Below are 6,149 nucleotides of genomic sequence, written 5' to 3'. Positions count from 1 at the left end.
TTATTGTAATCAATAAATATTTTTGGGGTCTTTTAAAATAATAATAATAATTTAGATGTTAAATTGCTAAATTATTATTTATGTTTAATAATTGTTGTGCAAATGTCATTTATGTGAGTGTTTTAGATTCATTTGAATATAGGGATTGGTCGAGAAGCATGTGTTATGGCGAGGAGATTTGTGTTATATTGGAGATATTGGACTTGTTATCTATATCAAATAGGCGACTCTTTATTTGCAGGAATAAACATATAAAAATATTATTCATAAAAATATTATTTATTGTTACTCTTTTATATTTTTGGCATGAATGTACTCGCCATTACCTTATGATGAGCATTTTGATGTGCAGTAGTGTATAGCTCAGTCTTGCTTTGTTGCTGCATTGGTTCCTTTATATTCAATTAACTCGTGTAGTTCACACTTTATTATTCACATGATACTTATGATTATATGTATATCGGTGTGTGTGTATGTGGGCGCGCGCGTGCAGACATGTAAACAAATATTAAAAAAATTAACTTATGGATAGACATTTATGGAAGTTACATATGATATGCGTGTGAGTGTATATTCTTACATGCGGGCATGTTGATCATTTTATTAGCAAATTTTTTTTTTAATAAACTTTGTTGTGTATTGAACATCATATCTTTTGTACAATGTTTAGAATTGTCAAATCAAAGTAATTACTTTTACTTATGTCTCTTTTTTTAATCCTATGTATGCTCCTTGGCTTGTCATTTGAACTTTGTTCAGTGGGATTTAAACTAGTGAGTTGTTTCTAACACACTCACACCTTAAATTTAAAGAATTTTAGGTTGCTAACTATTCATTTGGTAAATGAGCTTTTTATACTCTGCTTTAACTATAGCATTAGAGATGATTAAGATTAAAATTGTTTATTTGATTTAATGTTATAATTATTGTGTGTCATAAAATTCACGACAATAGATTGATAATTTAATGTCTTAATGTCCCACGAAGATTTATCACACACTCTTATAATAGAAAAATAACAGAAGAAGATACCAAGGTTTTTTATGTGGGAAAAACTAGCTTAAGCTAGTCAAAGTTCAAAGTAATTCATTATAAATGTACAAGTACAAGGGTACAACATTTTCTCAAAACAAGAAGAGCATGATCACTATTTTACACTAGATACAACACTTGTCGATATTCCATATAAAGAAAAATGCAGGTGTTAAAAACAAGCTTTGTATTATATCTATGAAAGTTGTAAGCAGTGGTCACTGATGGCCAGTGGTTGATGACTACGAAGGACGGAAGTTATCGTCGGGTCTTTAATATGGATGTATAGATACAAAATAAAGCTAAGACCTCGCTAGACCAAAGCAAGTGATCTTCAGCGGCAAAAATAGAGACACATCCAAGCTAACCACTACAATAAAGTTAATTGAAGGCAACAAAGTACTTTCCTTTAGATCCGACCCGAGAAAGGACTCAATTCATTGGTACCACCAGCCATCCCAACAAAACCCTTAAGGCTCCTCATCGGATATCATGGATTGATAATATAACAAAGTCTCGTAGTCATCACATAGCTCTACTTATCAAAGAACAAGTTGTTTATTGGGTTACGATGATTCATCCTATACTGAATAGTCTAGTCTCGCTCTGCTCCGTTGTCAAGAGCTCCTCATCTAAAGGTCAACAACTAGACTAGATTAATCAAACGATAAAGCCTAACCAATCATATAAGTCGTGTCAACTCGAAGGCAATTGAGATCAACGGGCTAAGAACACCGACTCAACCTATCTGGCCGGACTGGCTTTATTGAGTCAAGGCCTAAAAAACTTAGCCAAGTGCAACAAAGCATTAGACTCATATATGAAACAAATCCAGAATTTCCTATACAACCATCATTAAAAGCATGGGAAAAAATGTAATATTACTATATTGTCTCATCTCCCCTATAAATAGGGAAATCATTTTAGAGGATAGACAAGATGTATTTTTGTTTATTACTGTTCATTTCTCTCTCTCTCTCTCTCTGTCTCTCCCTCTCTTATTTCTTACGTTCAATTCATTGGGATTTGAATCACGTACAAATCAGGATTCAACAAGTGTTCTTTTTTCTATATAATATTGATTAATAATTACTATATCATAAAAAAAAAATTTAAATCATATAACCATATAAATCACATAATCATTCTCTTTTATATTAATATTAAGGCCTCTGCCATCAAAGTATTTTGTTAATTATTCTGCCTTTTTTTCGTCAATGATTTCATCTTTAATCAATAAAATTGAGCATTCCCCTTTAATCAATTATAAAATATTTAAATGTAAAGCTTTTTGGAAGTCCATATAAAAGTTTAAGAAAACAATAACATATTTTTTTATCAGCCCCCTAAATAATGTTAGACTATTAAAGTGAGATAATATTGAACCCAATATATTTTATTTAATAGAATATATTATTTCTCTATAGTTTTGAAATTAAATATTAGCATAAGGTGAGGCTTTGGATGTAGTCATAAGTTAAATAATTTGGAAACTATGTTAATTTATAAATATCATACGATTGGCCCTCTTCCTCTTCTATAAGCTTAATTGTTTAGGCTAATAATAAATTTGAATCCATTAGATGTGAGTTCCTGACATAGTTCCTCGATTACAAGGGTCTTAGGGGGTTTAAACATTCTGATTTGCCCCTCGCCCAATCAATGTTCCCTGCTTCCTAATAAAACCTGATTAGTCTGCTTGCTTCCATGCTCCATCACTTCAACAGTTCTGCCACCTGAGCGTTACCCTAAACAACCAAGAAAAGGAGGAAACCTGCTCTGAAAAAGAATCAAAGCAACACCGTCCGGAAGCAGAAACCATAGCTCGCGACAGAAACATTGCATACAAAAATAAGAATAGCCGAATATGAGGTCAGAGAGTGAAGGACGTGGACTTACGAGGAGATAGAAATCTCTGTTGTTTAGAGAGTGAAGGCCGAAAATCAAGGAGGCGGTCACCTGAGCTAGGTACTGCGACGATGGTTTTAGAATTTTAGAACAATGTCCGCTCTGTCTCTCGCTTGGATAGGAGCCCAATTGTAGGTTGGATTGATTCGTGAGGTTCCACCTTTTATAAAAGATTTTCTAGAGGCTTAGAGCTTGATGGCGTTTGTAATGGAGGAGAGCAGGGCAGAGAGTCGATCGTGGCGGAAGAGGATTCAACGGCCAGTTTGCAGGAGCAAATACAACGCCGCTTTTGATATGTTGAGAAAGATTTTCTAGAGGCTTAGAGCTTGATGGCGTTTGTAATGGAGGAGAGCAGATCAGAGAGTCGATCGTGGCTGAAGAGGATTCAACGGCTAGTTTGCAGGAGCAAATACAATGCCGCTTTTGATATGTTGACAATTGTAACATTTTTTTTGGTTGGGATATGCACGAATGAAAAATTGACACTATTTTTTTGGTTCTAGATTCATGTTGTTGAATCTTAATCTGTCATTGAGGTAAAATAAGTTTCGAGAGTTGGAACCGGAAGAAAAAGAGTTGAAAAGAGAGAGATAGTAGAGCCGACAGAATTCTTAAGAGAAGAGTAAGAGGGAGAAGTCTTTTTATTCATTTTTGGACCTCTTATTTATAAGGGGCTTATTTGTACACTAACAAGAAAGGAGGAGCAATTATAGAAACCGTCTTTAATATAGTTTATGTGCTAATTTAATACAGGATTTGCGTTACCATTTAAGTGTAGTTTAACAGTTATTAGTGGATCGTTGCATTTTATTTCGGTTGACTAGGGCGACCGATTACATGGCAATTGATTGAGCTTCTGGTTGATCCTTTACCTAAGTGAAGACTCCTGGATAAATGTTTGACAATCTGATTCTCCTTCCTTTTGACGTGCTCGATCCTGAAACTGACAAACCTCAAGATTTCTGCCTTTGCCTTGTCGAGGTACTTCGCCATCATTTGAGCCCTCGCTTTGTTTTCCCCATTGGCCTAATTCGCGACCAGCTGGGAGTCTTTCTTTTAGGGCTATCAAAACGGCTCGTTGTTCGCGAACAGTTAGTGCTTGGCTCGTTAAGAACCTAGTGTTCGGCTCGTTCGGGTTAACGAGCCGAACACGAACAAAGATTTGTTATCTTTGTTTGTTCATGTTAGGCTCGTTTTGGCTCGAAATATTACTCATCAATCATATATATATATATATATATATATATATATATAAGTATTATTTTTAGAAAATTTAATTGACTACAAGACAACCAAAATTTATAATCAATTAAAAATACTAATTAAGAAAAAAAGAATAAAAATTAATAAATTAGATTCAAAATAATATTTTAATATAAACAATAATTTTTAAATTTTGCCCCAACCCTTGAAATCTTATGACTATTTGATTAGGGTTGTCTAAACGACTCTTTGTTCGTGAACAGCTCGTGTTCGGCTCATTAAACAAACGAGCCAAACACGAACAAACTTTTTGAGCCCAAAATATAAATGAGACGAACACGAGCTAAGCCTGGGCTCACTTGTGTTCGGCTCGTTTACACCCCTACTCTCTTTACCAATAGGTGTTGGGCTCCCATCTCGTAGGCTAAGTGGAGACCTACGATCAATGCTTCATATTCAACTTGATTGTTAGTTACCTGGATGTTCACCACGATCAAGTGGTATTTATTCTCCCCTGTTGGGCTACATAAGACCAACCCAAGCTCTGTTTTTGACTGGTTGGACACGTCGTCAGTGAACAGGGAACAGCTGTGCCTGTTAACTACTGTTTTTTATCGTGTTCCTCTTGGTTCCGAGAAGTCCACAAAAAAGTTAGCAATTGTCTGCTCCTTCATTGCCGTCTAGAGAACATATGAGATATTAAACTTGCTCAGCTTCACTCATGATTGTGTTGCGGTCTTTCGTAGTGTTGGGTAGGTCTCTCATAGTATTGGACCGATCGCTAGTCATGATTTCTCACCTGACTTCTTTGGTCTCTATTCTGATTGGCTCCATTAGTGTTTCGAGGTGGTCAACCATCTTCATACCTGGGATGGATGGATAGACGTGAGTTCTCCTAGAGCCTCCATCTGTTGTTGTGCAAGGGCCTCTTCTAAGGGCGGCAATATAAAGGTTCACATTCTCCTCAACGTTAATGTGCTTGTTGTCCATTTCCAACTGTTCAATAAGCTTTGTGGTTCCACCAAATCAAAGTCGTATTTGAACCTCTCTCCTCGCAGGCCTTGGAATAAAGCTACATGCACAATCTTTGTTTACAGGTCCTTCACCACTAAGATCCCCCCTTGGAACTGCGTGATATATGAAAGCAAACTTTTGTTCGATCTTTATTTTATCTATCACATGTCTTCCACACTCTTTTTAGCTCTCTGGGTGTTTGCGAACTGTGCCAAAAAAAGTCTTTTGAAGTTAGAGAAGCAAGCAATCACTCCGTCTCACAATGAGTTGAACCACCACAGGGTCGAAGACCACAAGGTCGTAAAGACAGGCGATACTTAAAAGCATTGGATACTTTCAGAAGGCACATAAATGATTTGAACGCTGCTAGGTGGTCGTTAGGATCATACCAACCATAATAGGATTGTAACACTGGGATTTTAAACTTCTCAGAGGGCTTGGCTCCCGAGATTTTAATAGAGAATGCATTGTCCGATTGGAGTGGGGCCTCAATGTGCCCAAATCAACATCTCTTTATTAGTGAAGATCTGACACTATCTTGAAATTACAAGTTTTCGGTCCTATCTGAGCCATAGTTCAGTCTCCTGTCGGTGCGTGCCAACTCTGCTTCTCAAGGAGGGTTCTATGCTTAAGATACGCGTTCTCCTCTCTGAGTCACAATAGCTCCAAGACCTCCGCTGCCTGTCCCACCATCTGGTTCGTCAGCTATTGCATTTCTAGTTGCACGAACCCCTCCATGAACTCTCTAGTGCATTCCATGTTTACTTTGTCTCTTTAGTGACATTCTTGTTGCTATCATGCTCTTCTTAATGTTGATGATGAGTCCACGCTCATCACACAATTCAGAATGTTGAATAAAAAATTGTAGGGGAGACACACTCAAGGCATAGAGTCTCATAGAGATGATAAATACAAAGAGAGTATAGTAATGAATAGCAAAAAATGTGTAAACTTTATTAAAAAAAGAGTCATTTTTATAGGCATGGGGGGGG

This window comes from Phalaenopsis equestris, unplaced genomic scaffold, assembly GCF_001263595.1.
Source record: "Phalaenopsis equestris unplaced genomic scaffold, ASM126359v1 Scaffold000060, whole genome shotgun sequence".
NCBI lineage: Eukaryota > Viridiplantae > Streptophyta > Magnoliopsida > Asparagales > Orchidaceae > Phalaenopsis > Phalaenopsis equestris.
This window is presented reverse-complemented; position numbering follows the sequence as displayed.